The sequence below is a fragment of the Oryctolagus cuniculus genome, chromosome 20 (genome assembly GCF_051225735.1).
Source record: "Oryctolagus cuniculus isolate XC-2025 breed Fujian yellow rabbit chromosome 20, ASM5122573v1, whole genome shotgun sequence".
NCBI lineage: Eukaryota > Metazoa > Chordata > Mammalia > Lagomorpha > Leporidae > Oryctolagus > Oryctolagus cuniculus.
In genome coordinates, this window is record NC_142886.1 from 54,358,325 (window position 1) to 54,380,093 (window position 21,769).

Consider the following 21,769-nt stretch of genomic DNA (forward strand, 5'->3'; position numbering starts at 1 on the left):
TGGCTGTCACCTGACCCAGCTGAATCTTTTGTAGCAATCGGAGAAGTGACCAGGCATTGGAAGATCACTGTCAGTCTCAGTCTCTTTTTGGACACATACATAGATACAAATTTTAAAATAAGTGAAATAATATCTATAAACTTTTAAAGACGTTATATAAAGGGAAACATACAAAATGCTGTAAACCTGGGAACAGCATGCATATCCCTGTTAGAAGCACAATGAGACATCCCATCCCTCCGGATAGAATGAGAATTATCAGACAATCCAAGGCTGACAATTCTTGGGGAGGCAGAGTGAGACGACAACCCTGGGACAAGGCTGGGGTCAGGAAAATTAGTCAAAATGTTATGGAAAATCGTCAAAAACTGACAAGTACAATTACCACAGGATCTACAAACACCATTTCTGGGTAGAAGGAATATGATATCCCTGGAGGTGTCCACTGGATCCACAGTCACTGTGGCAAAGACATCTGCAGTTCCATGTTCAATTAAAGCAGCGCCAATCTCAATAGTTCACACATATAATCCATGGAATTTTCATGGAAGAAAGAATCAACAATGGAACAAATGTACAAAGCTACATTTTACCAGGAGTTTATATGGCAGTAAAGTGGAAGAAATTCTGTATTTTGGACAACTTGGATGATCCTAGAGAATAATGTCCAGGGATAATGTGTCAGGATAAGTACACTCTGAAAACCATCAAGGCCAAGAAGACAAATAATATGAGATGCTGGTTACATGAGATAAAAAGGATGAACTCACAGAGGCAGGATACAATGGTGAGACCAAAGTCTGAGCGAGGGAGGAGCAGAGGAGACGCTGTTCAAGGTCAGAGTTTCAGCCCGACAGGGTCCACACATTCAGTGATCTATTGCACAGGATGGTGACAGCAGTGAAGGGAATATTGTGTCTGTGGAATTCCAAAACAGGAGACAAATGCCATTCTACCATGGAAACAGGGTTTTCTGATGAGCTTGTCAATAAATCTGTGCTCTGGGCGTTGTTTCTGGAGACAATGACTCGGCCATTCACGGAGTTTACATAGTATGTGCTACCACCATTATAACTATTAGCTGCGATCCACTCCAGCCCCTTCCCTGGAGCCTGGCGGACCCAGTCCATTGCATGGTTAGAGTGTGAATCCAGAGGCTTTGCAGGAGACTACTAACAGAAACAAACTGCCAACTACAGGGCTCACAGCACGTGCAACAAATAATGGAGAAAAATATACTCCACTACTACATGCCATTTATGAAAAATCACTGGTGCATTTATACACTGAGAACAAATTTGCAGAAAATGGAGAAAACATCACAGTGGTTTAGCATGTGAATCTTCCACCTGTGATGCCTGCATCCCATACTGCTGTCTGTTCTTATTCCAGCTGCACTTCCAATCATCTCTTGTTGATGCACCTGGGAAAACAGACAAGCATGGTCCAAGTGATTGGGCCTCTGCACCCATGTGAGGACTGGGAAGAAACTCCTGGATCTAGGTGTCAATGTCATTTTGGGGAGTAAACCAGCAGATGGGAGAGTTTGTCTCTGGGTCTTTCCCTCTCTGTGTGTAACACTGACTTTCAATAAATAAATAAGTCTTTTCTAAAAGATTGCATATGTAGTATCAACAAACTTTTAAAGTCCTGGAGGAAATTTATCAACAGGCTGAATGATGTCCACATAACAATATTATTGTTTTTCAATTTTGAATTTATTTTGTATTTTTTAAAATTTATTTTTAAGGAATAAAAATGTCATAGTACAACTTTAGGAATATAGATATTCTTCCCAGCATTTCTGCCCTCCCACTTACATTCCCACCACCTTTCTCATCCCTCTCCACTTGTCAGTTCAGTTTTCCAATAAGACTCACTTTAAGTTGGTACTCAGATTCAAGATCAAGATTCATCATCAAGATTCACTTGTATTGCTACACAGAAAACCAGCTCTGTACTATGTAAAGATTTAAATACACACACACACACACACACACACACATCCAAGAACTGTTTGAGAACTGGTTTACAGTTAACTCTCATAATAGAACTCATTGAGGATGGAGGTCCTGCATGGGGAGTTAGTGCACAGTGAGACCAGTTGTTAATTTAACAATAAACACTCTTACGTATGATGTCAGTGACCACCTGAGACTCTTGACATGAGCTGCTTAGGCTATGGAAGCCTTTTGAGTCCACAAACTCTGATAGTGTTTGGACAAGGCCATGAGCAAAGTGGAAGTTCTCTCCTCCCTTTAGAGAAAAGTACCTCCTTCTTTGAGGCCACTTCTACTGCCTGAGGTCTCAGTCACAGAGATCCTTTAGGCAGAACATTTTTGCCACAGTGTCTTGGATTTCATGCCTGAAATGTTCTCATGGGCTTTTCAGCCAGACCAGGAAGTCTTAAGGGCTGATTATCAGGTCAGAGTGTTACTTAAAGGGATTATCATTCTATGAGTCTGCTGTGTAGACTTCTCCTCATGTTGGAACATTCTCTCCTTTTAAATTCTATCTCTTCTTATTACCAGGCACTTGATCCTATTTATATGATCACTTTAACACTTAATCCTATCTATGTGTTCACCTTACACTTAATGTAATCACTTTAATTAAGCTTAATGTGACTTGGAGTCCCACAACAAAATTTTAAATTGTGTGTTTAGAAGTAAGTCCATAGGAATGTATGCACTTTACAGTTAAAAAATTCCTCCTCCTGCTCTTACTCCCATTCCTATTTTTTACTGAGATCAATTTTCATTTGACTGTATGTGCATACGATGGACTGAATGTTACATAAATTCTTCAACAAATAGTAGGAAGAAAAATAAACAAACAAACAAAAAACAAACAAACAAAAAACTGTCCCTCGAGAGTCAAGAGAAGGGCAGCTCAAGTCTTCCCTTCTCGAAGTGTCAATTTCACTTACATAGGTTTCCTTTTGGGTGCTCTATTAGGTCTCACCTATCAGGAAGAACATGTGGTATTTGTCCCCGGGATACTGGCCTTTTTCACAAAGTATGATCTTTTCCAGATTCATGCATTGTGTTGCGAATAACCGGATCTTATTGTTTTTACCACTGTGTAGTATTCCATAGTGTACACATCCCATAATTTCTTTATCCAGTTTTTGGTTGATGAGCATTTAGTTTGAATCCATATCTTAGCTATTGTGAATAGAGCTGCAATAAGCATGGAGGTACAGGTATCTCTTGTGTGTAGTGAATTCATTTCCCTTGGGTAAGTTCCCAGGAGTGGGATTCCGGGGTCATATAAGGTAGGACTATATTCAGATTTTTGAGGTATCTCCATAGTGTCTTCCATAGTGGCTTTACCAGTTTGCATTCCCACCTACAGTGGATTCAGGCACCTTTCCCCACAACCTCGCCAGCGTTTGATGTTTGTTGATTTCCGTATGAAGCCATTCTAGCTGGGGTGATGTGAAACCTCCTTGTGGTTTGATTTGCATTTCCCTGACAGCTAGTGATGCTGAACATTTTTTCATGTGTCTGTGTTGGCCATTTGGACTTCCTCTTTTGAAAAATGTGTAAGTCCCTGGCCCATCTCTTAACTGGGTTGTTTGTTTTGTTTTTGGAATTTCTTCATCTCTTTGTAAATTCTGATTATTTATCCATATCCATTGCATAGCTTGCAAATAATTTCGCACATGCTGTCAGATGCCTCTTCACTTGCCTGAGTGTTTCTTTTACCACACAGAGAATTCCCGATTTGATCTAATCCCATTTATTAATTTTGGCTTTGACTTCCTTTGTCTCTGAGGTCTTTTCCAAGAACTCTTAACGTGTGCCAGTGTCTTCAGGGCTTCCCTAACGTTCTCTACTAATTGGATGGTGTGGGATCATAGGTGTTTATCTTTAATCCTTGTTGAGTGGATTTTTGTATAAGGTGTAAGATAGGGGTCTTAGCCGGCACTGTGGCTCACTAGGCCAATCCTCTGTCTTGCAGCGCCGACACACCGGGATCTATTCCCGATCAGGGCGCCGGATTCTTGTCCCGGTTGCCCCTCTTCCAGGCCAGCTTTCTGCTGTTTCCAGGGAGTACAGTGGAGGATGGCCCAAGTGCTTGGGCCCTGCACCCCATGGGAGACCAGGAGAAGCACCTGGCTCCTGCCATTGGATCAGCGCAGTGTGCTGGCCACAGCACGCCTGCCAAGGTGGCCATTGGAGGGTGAGCCAACGGCAAAGGAAGACCTATCTCTCTGGCTCTCTCTCTCTCACTGTCCACTCTGCCTGTCAAAAAAATAAAAATAAAAATAAAAATAAATAAAAAGTGAAAAGGAATCTGAAGATTACCTGTACATTTTAATGACATAGTTGTGGTATGAAAAAATGATCTTGCTAAAATAGCCAAGCTACCATGTGATTCACAGATTCAATGCATTTCCTGTCAAACACCCTGTATTCTTCACAGGAAGAGGAATAAAATTCTGGAATTCACAAGAAAATTTCAGGGTAATGATGACTGAACAGTCTTGAGAAAAATAGCAAAGCAGGAGGCTTCATCCTAGCTGAGCTGAAATCAGACCTGGTGCTGGGATAACATAGACACCCACAGCCGTGGAGCACAACAGAAACTTAGAAACAAAAAAAAAAAAACACATTCTCAGAAAACTGATTGTATGCATGGTGCCACACACAGAATGGGGGATGGGTATTCTGTCATACATGGGGTTGGGGAAACTTGAATGCACTTGAAAATAATTCAACTATGTGGTCATCTCACACCAGATACAGAAACAGAGTGAGCTTGAAAAATACCTAAGAAGCAAGACCTGAGACTGTAAAGTTCTAGAAGAAAACACTGGACAAAAGCAAGCTGACATTGGTTTGGGCAATGACATTTTGATAATCTCCAAAGTACAGGCAACCAAGCAAAAATAGGCAAAAGATAATGGATCCAACTACAGAGCTCCTGTGTAACAAAGAGAGTGATTGAAGAACCAGGAGTCGCCTGCAGTTGGGCAGAAAGTATTTTCCGATCACACCCATGGGGGCCAATGTTGTGGCCCTGCAGGTTAAGCTGCCATACCTACTATGCATGCATCACACAGGAGCATGGGTTCAGATTCTGCTTGCTCCACTTCAAATCCAGCTCCCTACTAATGGATCTGGGTCAAAGATGACCCAAGTGTTTGTCCCCTTCAAGCCATGTGGGAAACCTAGAGAATGTTCCTGGGTCCTGGCTTCAGCCTCAGCCATTTCCAGCCTTTGCAGCCATTCAGGAAGGAAACCAGTGGATGGAAGATTCTCTCTTCATCTCTTTGGGTGTTTCTCTCTTGCTATAAACTGCCTTTGAAATAAAAGATATTTAAAGTAAAAGACAGATGCTTACACATATGCTTAGGAGCCTAGATCCAAATGTTGAATGACATCTTACAACTGAATCACAAGGGAAGAAATCAATTGTTTAAATGTAGTGACTGATTGGCTGTCGATGCAGCTCACTAGGCTACTCCTCCACCTGCTGTTCTGGCATTCCGGGTTCTAGTCCCGGTCGGAGTGTCAGATTCTGTCCCGGTTGCTCCTCTTCCAGTCCAGCTCTCTGCTGTGGCCAGGGAAGACAGTGTAGGATGGCCCAAGAGCTTGGGCCCTGCACCCGCATGAGAGACTGGGAGGAGGCGCCTGGCTCCTGGCTTCAGATCGGCACAGCACGCTGGCTGTAGCGGCCATTTGCGGGGTGAACCAATGGAGGGAAGACCTTTCTCTCTGTCTCTCTCTCTCTCACTGTCTAACTCTGCCTGTCTAAAAAAAATGTAGTTACTGATAAAGTGGGTGACAGGACTGGCCTTGAAGGTATCACGTGGGATTCCTGCCTCCCGTTTCAGGATGCTTAGGTTTATGTCCAAATTTTGGGTCTATTTCAGACTCTTGCCAATGTGCACTCTGGGAGGCAGTACGAGAAGTCTGAGGTAATCCCATGTGTGAGACCTGCACTGAAATCATGCACCTTGCTGTGATCTGACCGAATCCAGCTTTTATGGGCATCTGGGAAGTTACCCAGGATTCAGTAGATCACTGTCTGTCAGTCTCTGTTGCTTTGTCTTTTTGGACAAATAAACACATACAAGTTTTAAAAGAGGTAAAAGTATATCTGTAATTTTTTGAAGAAAATATACAAAGGGAAATGTATAAAAATGCTTTAAATCTGAGATCATCATGCATGTCCATGTTAGAAGCACAACGAGACAGCCCACCCCTCCTGGTAGACTGAGTATCATCAGACATACCAGAGCTGACAAGTCTTGTGCAGGAATAGAGAGAAGAAAACCCTGGTACAAGGCTGGAGTCAGGTAAGTTAGTAAAGCTTCCATGGAAAACATCAAAAGCTGAGAAATACAATTATCACAGGATCCTCAAACACTGTTGCCTGGTAGAAGAAACATGAAATCCCAGGGAGGTGCCCAGGGGATCCACAGCCACTGTGGCAAACACCTCTGCAGTTCCATGTACAATTAATGCAGCATAATTCACGAGAGCTCACACATATAATCCAGTGAAATTTCCACTGAAGATGGAATGGATAATGGGACAAGTGGAAAGGGTTATACTTTAACAGGAAGTTTATATGGCAGTAAAGAGTAAGAAGGACAGAGCTTCAGGCCGGCAGGATCCACACGTTGAGGGATCTGCTGTACAGCATGGTGACAGCAGTTAAGGGAATATTGTATCTACAGAATTCCAAAACAGGAGACAGATGCCATTCTACATGAGACATGTGCGTGTGGGGAGCAACCGAGACTAGACTAAATTACTGGAACTGCTAAGACTAATTCTATGCATCTGATCTCCCACCATATGGCGCTGAGAGAGAATAAACAACTACCACACAGCTGCCTCACCAATTCGACTAACAAGCTGCAGAAGCTGATCCCGCTCCTGATTGGAGGAGAGCAGCGTGCTCAGCGCATGGGGAGAGAACGCCAGCAGAGTTGGGATTGGTGGAAGAGGACTATAAAGGAGGAGAGAGAGACAACATGCAGGAGGAACATCTGAGCAACCCCTGAGAGAGCCAGCCGGCGGTGTGCTGCTCCTTCCCGGAAGCAGGGGGGAGCGGCAGCAAACCCAGGAAGGGCCGGGAAAAGACAACAGCGCAGGGTCCGGTGTCGTTCCTCCACAAGTGGGGGAGCGACAGTGCGTTTTGCGATGAGCATGTCAATAACTCTGACTTCATAATTCCACTCAATTTGATACATTCATTTTTCAACACATATCATTGTACCTCATATGTCTATATTCACTTATTATTCATCAAACAGTCATGACAGGAAAGGGAAGAATGGCAAATAGTGAAAATTCTGTTCTCTAAAACTGAATCATCACCTACTGTCTTCCAGGGTGCATTGTCAGTACAAGTGTGGGAAATGTGTAAATGGGCTCTGTCCAGGACTCTGATATGCAGCCTGGGTGTCTCCCTCTCTAAAACTGATCTAAGACTGCAAATGGATTGATGACGCCAGTGAGCATAGACATGGAGTGAAGAGCAGGGACTCTGGACACATGGTTGCTGGGACTGGCTCTTCCTGCAGCTACGATTCAGCCTCAGGACACTGGGCATCATGCTGGAGCCACAGACACAGCTCCCCCTGATGTGGACTCCAGCCCCAGAGTGCACAGCCACTGTGTGTCCCACTTTCTGCTCTGCTGAACCACAGCAGGTGCAGGGGGTCCCATGACACTGGAGCAGAACCAGATCAGCTGGAAGTGCACACCCAACACTTTCCATTCAGTGATGACCTTGACTGCTATTGTCCAGTGCATTTCCCTTCTGAGTTCAGGCAGGGAGCCCACAGGAGGGTCCCATGACCTAGAGGATGAGGAAGTCCCTGTAGGCTTCCCAGGTGCCTACAGAAGCTCAGCCTGAGACACAGCTGAGCTGCAAGTACATTCCTGAGTGCTGTGACATTCACATAGGGACCACGGGCTGTTTCAGGATTAAAGGAAAAATGGAGATCGGGTATAAAGACTGTGGAACCTGTGAAACAGCTACCTTTTAAAATAAGATGGTTGGTTCATTTTAGCACACAGGCTACTCTGACAGGAGCAGTTTGATGACATATACAATTGAGGTTAACAAATCAAGTCTCTGGCTCAGCTCTCTCTGAGTTTTAAGGGAAAACTAAAATTGTCCTAAAGTCGGCAGTGTTTGAGGGCACTGTCCTGAGTCAGACTTGAACACACTCATGAGGTCCTCAGAGAGTCCCACATCTCTGACCCTGGTCACCACTGTCATCGTTCACGAACCTGAATTTGTTCATATAGGACTTCATCCTGTCACATCAAACTTCTCTATGTCAGTGAAGTCAGTGGCGGGGACAGAATCATAAAAGTAGCAGTCTTCCGTCAGAACTGTAGGAGAGGAAACCACTAATGGTGCCGTGACTCGGATAGGAAACCTAGGCAGGGTTTAGTGTCGTTCCTTCATGAAGACGGGGAGCGACATAATGGTGCTGTGACTCGGATAGGAAACCTAGGAGGGAAGAAGCAGGAAAATACCAGAGAGAGAGACTAGAAGAGCCTAGGTGAAAGCCGGATGGAAAAGGTGCCGGAAGAAGCTATTGAAAGCCTAGGCATAGACTCGGATACGGACTGTGGGAAAGAAGTTAGGATTTAAAGTGAAAGCAAGAAGAAACTTAGACTCAGATACGGACTGCAGGTTGAAAGTGAAAGTGAAACCTATAAGAAACTTAGACTTGGATACGGACTGTGGGGAGAGGCCAGGAGAAATGAGGGAGGAATATTGTTGGAAGAAAACTTAGGGAAACATACCGGGTAGAAAAAAATGTTAGGGAGGATGAAGCCGCGAGTGCAGGCCGAGGCGGAGACATAAGCCAGCTTGGAATTCTTCAAGTCAGCCTGGGGAGCAAAAGGCGAAAATCTGGAACCAGAGGCAGAGACGTGGGCCGCCAGGTTGGAATTCGCCAGGCTAGTCCAGGGAACTTGGACTGAAAGCCGGTGGCGGAAATGTGAGCTACGCTGTGTGATTTGCGGAAGCCGCCACGTGCAGAGAGAGCACGGGGCATGAATAGATAGGGAATGTGGGGCTAGTGCGAGGCCGTGGTGTGGGCGCGAAGGGGCGCAGAGACCACGGAGTGCACGCGCGAAGCCGGCAAGCCACGCAGATGAGAGAAGTGCAGGCTGAAGCAGCTCAGAGCCGGGAAGCCGCCGAGAGGCAGCCTCGGGGCGGGTGCCGGGAAGCCGCGGGGACAAGAGAAACAGAAGTTTTAGAAGTAAAATGAGAGAAATAGGAATGCTGGTAGATAGAAGTAAAATGGGAGAAATAGGAATGTCCGGAGACAGAGAAATAGAGAAAAATAAGGCCTCCCCACAACACAGCAATGAGAGAGCTTGGATTCGGTCTGCCTGATTAGGAAGGCGGTGAGCACCTGCGGGCGGCTAGCACCTTATGCGCCGCAGGTCACCGAAGACAGGCACGAATTAACATCAATAAGTCTCCCCACAATACCACAATGAGAAGGCTTGGATTTGGTCTGCCTTATTAGTAAGACGATAAGCACCTTTGGGCGGCTGCAGGTCACCGAAGACAGGCACGAATCAACATCAATAAGTCTCCCCACAATACGGCAATGAGAAGGCTTGGATTCGGTTTGCCTGATTGTTAGGGCTTCTAAGCACCTGCAGGCAGTTCTAGCAGAGCAGAGCATGCGCTGCAGGGCACCGAACACAGGCACGCATCAGCGCCTAAAAACCTCCTCACAATGGCGAAGAGAGGACCCGGATTCGGTTTGCCTGATTGATAGGACTTGTAAGTACCTGTGGGCAACTCTAGCAAGCAGAGCAGAGTGTGTGCCATGGGGCACTGAAGACAGGCGCGTATCAATGCCAAAAATAAAAAGAAAGGGGGATCTGTGGGGAGCAACTCTGACTAGACTAAGTTATTGGAATTAAGACTTATTCTATGCATCTGCTCTCCCACAATATGATGCTGAGAAGGGAGAAACAGCTTGTACACAGCTGCCTCCATTTCAACCAATAAACTGTAGGACCTGCTCCTGATTGGAGGAGAGCAGCGTACTCGGCGTGTGGGTAGCAGAGTTGGGATTTGTGGAAGAGGACTATAAAGGAGGAGAGAGACAACATGCAGCAGGAACATCTAAGGGGAACATCTACCTGAAGGAACACCTGTGCAGCCCACGAGAGAGCCGGCCGGCGGTGTGCCGCTCCCCTGCGGAAGTGGGGAAAGTGGCCAGGGGGAACCGCTTTCCACGGAGGTGGAAGGGACGGCATCCAACCAGGGAAGAACCAGCAGCAAACCAGGGGAGGGTCAAGCAGACAAAAGAACAGCACAGGTTCCTGTGTCGTTCCTCCACGAAGAGGGGGAGCGACATAATGGTGCCGTGACTCGGATATGAATCCTAGGCAGGGTTTAGTGTCGTTCCTCCATGAAGATGGAGAGCGACAAACCACAATTCCCTGACAGGTAACCAGGGCTTAATTTCCCTCTGCACCTGTGCAGGACCATATTCTGAGCTTAATGCATCGTGTGCACTCCCTGGTGGAACTGTGCATCCCTGCAGGGAAGTTTGTGTCCGGGCTCAGCCTGAGGGTCCCTCACTGTGTCTCTGACACAGAAATACATGGCTGTGTCCTCGTCTGTCAGACTGTTCATTTGCAGAAACACCGTGTTCTGGGCGTTGTCGCTGGAGATGGTGAATCGGGTCTTCACGGAGTTCACGTAGTTTGTGATACCAAACCAAGATAAATGTATGCGATCCACTCCAGCCCCTTCCCTGGAGCCTGGCAGACCCAGCTCATGCCATAGCTACTGAAGTAGATTCCAGAGGCTTTGCAGGAGTGTTTCAGGGATCCTCCGGCTGGAACAGACCCCCTTCCAGACTCCTTCAGCTGCTCCTGACACTGGACACCTGCAAACACAGACGTCTTGGTCAGGACACTGTCACTCACACTCTCTGTGTCTCTCACTCACGTCCTCTCCCAGACTCAGTGCCCCGTGTTCTCCATCATTACCTTTGAGCACAGCGACCAGGAGAAGCCAGCGCAGCCCAGTCTCCATGGTGAGCGTCTGTGTTGAGTGCGATCACTGAGTGGACACCTGGGAGTCCTGGGGCTGGAGCTCCTGTGCCAGAGCTGCAGGGTGAGGGCTAGGCTGGTTTTCATGGGCAGAGGGAGGCCCTATTTGCATGTGCTGGCCCTGTATAGCAGGCATGGGGTTGTGCACTTCAGATAGGACAGGTTCCTGGCAGAGCACAGTGTCCCCTGGTGTTTGGTAGCACAGGTAACGACACAGAACATATGATTCTTTCCATGATTCTGTGCAGTTATGATTTCAGGACATCTTTGTTTTGATGCAGGTCATTGTGCCTAGTGACATCAGCCAGGGCATGAAGGATGGGTGCCTCTTGTATTTCTCATGTGTGGAAGCTCACACGCAGGATAAGAAGTTGGTGTTGTGTGTTCCTTGATGTAACCACTGGGTCCTGTTGGCCATGATGGAATGTCGTGAAAGGGGGAAAGTTCTAGCAGTAACAAACTGCCAACTGCAGGGCTCACAGCATGTGCAAGAAATGATGGATAATAATATACTCCACCACTAGGTGCCATTTATGAAACATCGGTGCTGCATTTGTACACTGAGAATGAATGTGCAGAAATGGAGAAAGCATCACTGTGGTGCAGCAGGTGAATCCACTGCCTATGATGCCTGCATCCCATAGTGCTGTGTGTTCCTGTTCCAGCTGCGGCACTTCCAATCGTCTCTTGCTGATGCACCTGGGAGAGCAGAAAAGCATGGTCCTAGTATTTGGCCCCTGCACCCACGTGGGAGACCCTGAAGAAACTCCTGTCTCCTGGTGTCACTGTCATCTGGGGGATGAACCAGCTGATGGAAGAACTTGTCTCTGTGTCTTTCCCTCTCTCTGTGTAACACTGACTTTCAATAAATAATAAAACTTTTTCTTAAATATTCCATATGTAGTATCAACAAATCTTTTAAAATCTTGGAGAATATTTAGGAACATAACAATATTATTGTTTTTTTAATTTTAATTTTTTAAAATTTATTTTTTAAGGAATACAAATTTCACACGTACAGCATTAGAATTATAGTGATTCTTCCCAGCATTCCCACCCTCCCATCCACTCTCTCACCCCTCCTCCTCCTCTCACCTTGCCATTCCCATTGTCCATTAAGATTTATTTTCAATTAACTTTGTACACAGAAGACCAACTCTATACTATGTAAAGATTTAAACACACACACACACACACACACACACACACATATCCAAGAACTGTTTGAGAACTGGTTTTACAGTTAACTCTCATAATAGAACTCATTGAGGATGGAGGTCCTGCATGGGGAGTTAGTGCACAGTGAGACCTGTTGTTAATTTAACAATAAACACTCTTACATATGATGTCAGTGACCACCTGAGACTCTTGACATGAGCTGCTTAGGCTATGGAAGCCTTTTGAGTCCACGAACTGTCAGTATTTGGACAAGACCATAAGTAAAGTGGACATTTTCTTCTCGCTTTAGAGAAAAGTACCTCCTTCTTTGAGGCCACTTCTTTCCCCTGGGTTCTCACTTACAGAGATCCTTTAGGCAGAACATTTTTGCCACAGTGTCTTAGATTTCCATGCCTGAAATGCTATCACGGCTTTTCAGCCAGACTAGGTTGACTTAAGGGCTGATTCTGAGGTCAGAGTGTTACTTAAAGCGATTGTCATTCAATGAGTCTGCTGTGTGGACTTCTTCCCATGTTGGAACTTTCTGTCCTTTATAATTCTATTTATATTATTACCAGGTATTGATCCTATTTATATGATGACTTTCACAATTTATCCTATCTAAATCTTCATGTTAACACTTAATATGACCACTTTAACAATTATGATGACGTTTTTACGACTAAGCTATTGGGACTTGGAGTCCCACTCATGTTTTTAAACTGCACCCTCAGAAGTAAGTCTGTAGGAAAGTATGCAGAACTATACAGCTTTGCAGTTACCAAATTCCTCCTCCCATGCTTATTTCCATCCTTTTTTTTACTGGGATCAATTTTCAATTGACTTTATGCACGTATGATTGACTCTATGTTAAGTAAAAGTTCAAAAAATAGTAGGAAGAAAAATAACCAAAAACCAAAACAAACAAACAAAAAAAAAAACCTGTTCCTCGACAGTTAAGACAAGGGCAGTTCTAGTTATCCATTCTTAAAGTATCTATTTCACTTCTCTAGATTTCCTTTTAGGTTCTCTGTTAGTTCTCACCTATCAGGAAGAACATGTGGTATTTGTCCCTTTGGGACTGGCTTATTTCACCAAGTATGAGCTTTTCTTGATTCATCCATTGTGTTGCAAATAACTGGATTTCATTGTTTTTACCACTGTGTATTATTCCAGGTATAAATATCCCATAATTTCTTTATCCAGTTTTTGGTTGATGGACATTTAGGTTGATTCCATTTCTTAGTTATTTTGAATTGGTTGCAATAAACACGGAGGTACAGATAACTTACTTTGGGTAGTGAATTCATTTCCCCTGGGTAAATTCCCAGGAGTGGGGTTCATGGATCATATAGTAGGTCTATATTCAGAGTCTTGAGGTATCTCTATACTGTCTTCCATGGTGGCTTTACCAGTTTGCATTCCTACCAACAGTGGATTAGGGCACCTTTTTCCACACATCCTCATCAGCATTTGTTGTTTGTTGATTTCTGTATGAAGCTGTTCTGGCTGGGGTGAGGTGAAACCACATTGTAGTTTGGATTTGCATTTTCCTGACAGCTAGTTATCCTGAACATTTTTTCATGTGTCTGTTGGCCACTTGGACTTCCTCTTTTGAAAAATGTGTAAGTCCTCGGCCCATCTCTTAACTGGGTTATTTGTTATGTTGTTGTGGAGTTTCTTAATCACTTTGTAGATTCTGGTTATTAATCTATATCAATTGCATAGCTTACAAATAATATCTCCCATTATGTAAGATGCCTCTTTACTTTCCTGAGGGTTTTTTTTTTTTTTTTGCTGTACAGAGACTTCTCAATTGGATGTAATCCTATTTATTAGATTTGGTTTTGACTGCCTATGCCCCTGAGTTCTTTTCCAAGAACTCTTTGCCTATTCCAATGTCTTGCAGCATTTCCCAAATGTTCTCTAATAATTGGATATTGTAGGGTCATAGATTTACACCTTTATTCTATGTTGAGTGGATTTTGTGTAAGGTGTAAGATAGGGGTCTGAAAATCTGATAAGAATAAAATTCAAAGTAAAATAGTGTAGGTATATCATATTTGACACAACTGTGAGTATATCAGTCTTAACTGTGTTATCAAATTTCATGGAAATACAGGAAATAAAACATTAAAATTTGCACTGTTTAAGATGCATTCATCCACCAAAGGAGAGCCTGTGTCTCATGTGTGTCACTGGCTCCCAATACCACTTTCCTGCTCCTGCAGCCCCAGGAATCAGAAGTTTATGGGAGGACATTTGGGCCCTGTCACTCTTGTGGATGTGCCGGATTGTTGTCCGGAAACTAGGTGAGGCTGGGAAGCAGAGCTGGCCAGAGTGACACTTGGGAAAGTGCAGTGCATGGGAGTGTCTCTCTCTCTTTTTCTTTGCCTCATATGGGAATAACTGAAAGTTAAAACTTGAGTTACTGAAGGGTCTCTCTAGAGGTCGTATTCCCCACATGCAGGCAGCAACCCTCATGGCCTTGTCCCCTCCCTAGAGCCCCTCTCAGTGGGATCACTGGGTGGTGAGATCCCTACATGCATGATGGGAGGCTCCGTGCATCAAGTATGGAGGGTAAGTTCCACCTAACATGCAGCCTTCAGCTGCTCAGTTGGAGAGACCACACAAGCACACCAAGCAGTGCTGGCTCTGCTCACGGCTCTGCAGGAACAGCATCCTCAGCCTCAATACCCCAGACCCTGCTCCTCTGTGTCCACTGAGTAGGAAAGTGATTCACCTGCAGGAGGAAACCATCATGACCAATGTCCTGGTGAAATCCTGTAGAAAATGTTAGTGAGCAGAGTCCACCCCAGACACTGTGCCAGCACTGATCCTCCAAGACACAGAAGTCTGCATCTTCAGGGGATGGCTCCACCCCCAAAGCTGAGGACTGGGGAGAAGAAGCATGACACGCGGGGAAGTGACAGTCGGGGACAGGGTCCAGCAGCAGAGGGAGAGGACCTGGTGGAGGAGTGGGCTCTGCTGTGCAGGAGGGTAAGGGCAGGTGGAAGGGCCACACTGCTGGGACCCAGTGCCTGCAGGAGAACACTGAGTCAGGAGGTCTGATCAGGTGTCCTTGCCCCCGGCAATCCCCACACTGACCACCACTGATTAAAACCAGCACAGGTGCCTGGGAGCTGTGGAATGGTGTCGCCTCTGGGGAGTGCATCCAGTGAAGACTCCCACCATGAGTAGATTCAACGTCAGGGCCTCATGGAGGAAGCTGAGGTCCCCAGTGCCCCTAACAGAACCACACGGAATGCTGGGAGCAGCCTGTGGGGGTGGATGTGGTTTGTCCTCACCCCAACGTAACAGCACTGACAGGGGGTGCATGGTCTTGATGTTTACATAAAAAGCATTGAACAACCAGGATCTGACATCAGATGCAAAGTCCATTGTACAGCTACTAGAAGGAAACATAGGGCAAAATCTCCCTGATAGTAGTCTGCCCTTGATTTTTCTTTTAGATCCCCAAAGTTCATGCAATGTAAGAAAACATTTTCAGATGATGCTGCATAGACTACAGAGCTTCTGCACTGTAAGTGGACCGATGAGAAGTGAGCAGCCTACACACAAGGGAAGTAACTATTTACATATACCATATGTATGATGAATAGCCTTTATCCCAAAGAAATAAAAAGGAAATCTCTGTAAGCGCTGGATAAATAAAATGAGCTGTAAAAATAAAATGAACCGTCTGTATCAGCTGTTATATATATATAAATAAAAAAATTGTCTGTGTGTTTAGAACTGGTCCCAAGTCTTCTGCAGTCTCAAATAACTATGATAGACAATTAGCTTCTTCATCCTGAATGACAGGTTCTGTGTCATCAGGCCTACAATTGGTGTAGAAGCAAACCTCTCTGATCTGCTTGTGGCTGAGGTGTGTGTTTTAGGTGAGCTCCCAAGATGACCACAGGAGAAGTGTGGGGAGCTCTGCGAGTGAGGCCTAGTGGGATTTGTTCATTTCTGGGGAATCTGCTATGGCACAGATCACAGTAGATCTCCTGGGTCCCCAGTGCTCAGCCTGAGGGTCCCTCACTGTGTCTCTGGCACAGAAATAGGTGGCCGTGTCCGCGGCTGTCAGACTGTTCATTTTCAGATCCACCGTGTTCTGGGCATTGTGGCTGGAGATGGTGAATCTGTCATTCACCGAGCTCACGTAGTCTGTGCTACCATAATCAGGATAAATGCATCCGATCCACTCGGGGCACTTCCCTGAGCATGGTGGACCCAGCAAATCCAGTAGCTACTGAAGGTGAATCCAGAGGCTTTCCAGATGAGTTTCAGGGATTCCCCAGGCTGGACTAGGCCTGCCCCGGACTCCTCTAGCTGCTGACACTGGACACCTGCAAACACAGACGTCTTGGTCAGGACACTGTCACTCACACTCTCTGTGTTTCTCACTCACGTCCTCTCCCAGACTCAGTGACCCGCATTCCCCATCATTACCTTTGAGCACAGCGACCAGCAGAAGCCAGCGCAGCCCAGTCTCCATGGTGAGCGTCTGTGTTGAGTGTGATCACTGAGTGGACACCTGGAAGTCCTGGGGCTGGAGCTCCTGTGCCAGAGCTGCAGGGTGAGGCCTGTGCTGGTTTTCATGGGCAGAGGGAAGCCCTGTTTTCATGTGCTGCCCCTATATAGCAGGCATGGGGTCTGATGCCTCAGACAGGACAGTGCCCAGGGCAGATGTGGTGTCCTGTGGTGTAGGTTGATGGCTATGATAGGATTCAGATCATATAAATCTTTACATTATCATTGTTGTTTAAACAATTGAAGGCAATGACCTTGTTTCATTTTAATATGTGTGTATCCTTAATAATCCAGTGTTATCATGTCCTTCATTTTTAAAATAACCATTGGTTCATTTTTAACTATTTGAATAACATTGGAATAGTGACAGTGAGAGAAGGGGTGAGAGAAAGAGAAATGTAGAGATGGACAGAAAAGGTGACAAAGGGAGACTTCCACCTTTGATTGACAGCCCCAAACATCCCAAGTGCCTACAACACCGAGGACTTAGCCTTTCTAAAACCTGGAGCCCAAAACTGCGACTTTGTTTCCCACATCAGTGGTAGGGGCTCATTCTCTGTAGTGTCATCTACAGTTTTCCAAAATGCATTATCAGAAAAAGTGTGGGGAGTCGTGTGGCTGAATGATTCATTCTGATGGGAACACGGGTGTCCCTAGTGGGGACTTTGCCTATTTTGTCCTAATGCCTGCCTCCCACTTTTAAACAGATAAAAGACTGCAAGTGGATTCTTTTAAGGTTAACTATGTTTTGTTTCCTTATTCATCCATTGCCTTATTTAACACTCGTCATGAACACAGAACACTGTACATGGTAGTGGGATGTAGTGTGCTATTGGAATCTGTGTGTTGTAGAAATGGGCACAGATCAACTGAATGTCATTCACATTTCCACCTCCTTTCCATCACTCTGAGTTGGAGGGGCCTGGAGGCCTCAGTTCTCATTATTCATGGAATCTGTCGTGGGTTGTGGTGAACTGAGTCAGCCCACGGTGGTGTGGGCAGAATTATTCCTTCCTGTGAGTGCTTTCTGCCCTGGTATCAGCTGCCCTGTGTTCCCCCTCTTCCCTGTGTCTAGTAACCATGACTCTGAGTTCAGCTCAAGCACTGGATAGAAGTCACTGTGTCACTATTCACCCGCAGTCCTGGGTTCAGGTAATGCAGCTTTGTTCACAATAGTTCAGTCTACAATAAAGTGAAATGTGCCTAAAACAGTGAATGCAGTCTGTTACATTTGACAGGGAATATTATTCAGTGTTAAGAAGGAGGTTGTTCGGTCGTTAGGAAATCATTGGTCAGCCTGGAGCATAATATGCTAACAGAAATAATGCAGGTACATGTGGACACATAGTATGTGACATTAGTTATACATGCAGTCCACAAGCTGGAACTCACAGAGGCAGGAAGTGCAATGATGATCACTGTGTACCATGACCCAAGTGTTTGTCCCCTTCCAACTCTGTGGGAAACTGGGGGAAGTTCCAGGGTCCTGGCTTCAGGCTCAGGCATCCCAGCCTTTGCAGTCATTCAGGAAGAAAAGCAGTGAATGGAAACTTCACTCTCCATCTGTTGATAGCTTTCTCTCTTGCTATAACACTGCCTTTCAAATAAAATAAATACTTAAAATAAATGAAACATTAATTATACATATGGTTAGGAGCCTATTTCCAAATGTTGAATGAACTCAAGCCACTGATCCCAAGGGAAGCAATCAATTCCTTAAATGCAGTGATGATAGGTGGTGACAGGAGCAGCACTGGAGTGAGCCTGAGGGATTCCTGCCTCCCATGTCAGGATGCTGAGTGCTGTGTCCTAGTTTGGTTCCAGTGTCAGATTCCTGCCTAAGCCCTTCTGGGAGGCAGTAGATGAAGTTCCAAGTACTGCCATGTGGACACCTGGACAGAATTCCAAGCACCTGGCTGTCACCTAACCCAGCTGAAGCTTCAGTAGCCATCTGAGAAGTGACCAGGAATTAGAAGATCACTGTCAGTCTCAGTCTCTTTGCCTTTTTGAAAAAATATGTAAATACAAATATCAAAATAAGTGAAATAGTATCTTGAACTTTTTAAAAAAGATATAAAGGCAACATATAAAATGATATATTGGGCCCATCATGCATGTCCATAATAGATGCACAATGAGACATCCCATCCTTCCTGTTAGAATGAGTATTATCCTACAATCCAGAGCTGACAATCCATGTGGAGGAAGATGGAGATAACTCTGGTGCAAGAATGGAGTCAGGTAAACAAGTAAAATTATTATGGAAAATCATCAAAACTGAAACAGAATTATCACAGGATCTTCAAACACCATTTTTGAGTAGAAGGAATATGAAATCCCAGGGAGGTGTCCAGGGGAACCACAATCAATGTGGCAAACACCTCTGCTCTTCCATGTTCATCTAATGCAGCATCATTCACAAGAGTTCACACATATAATCCAGTGAAACATTCATGAAGAAAGAATCAACAATGGAACAAATGGACAAAATTATATTTAACAGGAAGTTTATATGGCAGTAAAGATGAGGAAATTCTGTATTTTGGACAACTCGGATGATCCTGGAGAATAATGTCCAAGGATAATGTGTCAGGGTAAGTACACTCTGCTAACCATGCAGGACAAGAAGACAAATAATACGTGATGCTGGATACATGGGATAAAAGGATGAAGTCACAGAGGCAGGAAGTACGATGGTGAAGACCAACGTCTGAGCAAGGGAGAAGCAGAGGAGACGCTGGAGCAAGGTCAGAGTTCCAGTCCCACAGGATCCACACACTGAGGATCTACTGTACAGCATGGTCACAGCAGTGAAGGGAATATTGTGCCTAAAGAATTCCAAAACAGGAGACAACTGACATTCTACCATGGAAACATGTGGTTTTCTGATGAGCATGTCAATAAGTCTGACTTCATAAAAACTCAATTTGATACATTTATTTATCAACACATATCATTGTACCTCATATGTCTATGTTTTGGTATTATATATCAAACACTTATGTAAAGGAAATGATTAAATGATCAAAAATGGAGATTCAACACTCTGAATACTGGTGTAGTGCTTTCCAGTATTTTCCAATATTTTGTGGAGATGATAAATAAATTCCAGTGGACTCAAGCTTGGCAGCTGGAACCCAGGAGCTTGGAACTGCATCAGTGTTCCCACCTTGGTGATGGGGCCTCATAACACATCCATCATCTACTGACTTCCAGGGTGCACTGTCAGTTACCTGTCTGGGAAAGTGTGCAAATGGGCTGTGTCCATCACTCTGATATGCAGCCTGCGTGTCTCCCTCTCTAATACTGATGGAAATCTCCAAATGCATTGATGACCCCAGTCAGCATAGACATGGAGTGAAGAGCAGGGACTCTGGACGTATGGTCTCCGAGACTTGCTCTTCCTGAAGCTGTGATTCAGCCTCAGGACACTGGTCATCATGCTGGAGCCACAGACACAGCTCCCCGTGATGTGGACTCCAGCCCCAGAGTGCACAGCCACTGTGTGTCCCACTTTCTGCTCTCCCTGAACCACAGCAGGTGCAGGGAATCCCACAACACTCAACAGAATCAGATCAACTAGAAGTGCACACCCAACACTTTCCATTCAGTGATGACCTTGACTGCTGATGTCCAGTGCATTTCCCCTCTGAGTTCATGCAGGGAGCCCCCAAGGAGGGTCCCAGGACCTAGAGGATGAGGAAGTCCCTGTAGGCTTCCCAGATGCTTGCAGAAGCTCAGTCTGAGACACAGCTGAGCTGCAAGTACATTCCTGAGTGCTGTGACGTTCACACAGGGACCACAGATTGTTCCAGGATTAAAGGTGGCCACATTCTGTGGAAAGTGAGTGTGCATCACCCACAATTTAAAATAAAATGTCAGTTCAGTTCCGCACACAGGCTACTTTGACAGGAAGAGAGGGAAATTGTTCAGGTTTAACAGACCAGAGACCCTGGCTCATCTGTCTCCAGGATATAAAGGGAAAAGTAAAATTGTCCTAGAGTCGGCAGCGCCCTGAGGACACCAGCACGAGTTGGACTGGAAAAGACTCATGAGGTCCTCACAGATCCCCATGATATCTGATCGCAGTGAGGACAGTTGTCAGTCATGAACCCGAAATTGTCACGTAGGACTTCTTCCTTCTATTCAAAGTTTCTATCCGTCAGTGAAGTCAGTGGCAGGGACAGAATCGTAAGAGTAGAACCATTTCTTCAAATGCGTTAGAGGAGAGGAAACCCCAATTGCCTAACAGGAAACCAGGGCTTATTGTCCCTCTGCATCTACCCATGACCAGAATATATATTCAGTGCATCTTGTGTGCCTCCTGGTGGAGCCGTGTGGCCCTGCAGGGAGGTTTGTGTCTGGACTCAGCTTGAGGGCCCCTCACTGTGTCTCTGGCACAGAAATAGGTGGCCATGTCCGCGGCTGTCAGACTGTTCATTTCAAGATCCACCATGTTCTGGGCGTTGTCGCTGGAGATGGTTAATCGGCCATTCACCCAGCTCGCGTAGTTTGTGCTACCATAACAATCAATACATGCCATCCACTCCAGCCCCTTCCCTGGAGCCTGGTGGACCCAGCACATTGCATTGCTACTGAGGGTGAATCCAGAGGCTTTGCAGGAGAGTTTCAGGGATCCCCCAGGCTTGTCCAGGCGTCCCCCGGACTCCACCAGCTGCTTCTGGCACTGGACACCTGCAAACACAGACGTCCTGGTCAGGACACTGTCACTCACACTCTCTGTGTCTCTCACTCACGTCCTCTCCCAGACTCAGTGCCCCGCGTTCCCCAACATTACCTTTGAGCACAGCGACCAGGAGAAGCCAGTGCAGCCCAGTCTCCATGGTGAGCGTCTGTGTTGAGTGCGATCACTGAGTGGACACCTGGGAGTCCTGGGGCTGGAGCTCCTGTGCCAGAGCTGCAGGGTGAGGGCTTGGCTGGTTTTCATGGGCAGAGGGAGGCCCTATTTGCATGTGCTGCCCCAGTATAGCAGGCATGGGGTT

At 45.6% G+C, this 21,769-nt stretch overlaps 2 pseudogenes; both read right to left on the reverse strand.

Moving 5' to 3' along the window:
- Positions 1-10,509: 10,509 nt before the first annotated feature.
- Positions 10,510-11,052, reverse strand: LOC103345984 (immunoglobulin heavy variable 3-11 pseudogene; annotated as a pseudogene).
- Positions 11,053-16,561: 5,509 nt separating this feature from the next.
- Positions 16,562-21,610, reverse strand: LOC138843116 (immunoglobulin heavy variable 3-66 pseudogene; annotated as a pseudogene).
- Positions 21,611-21,769: the final 159 nt, after the last annotated feature.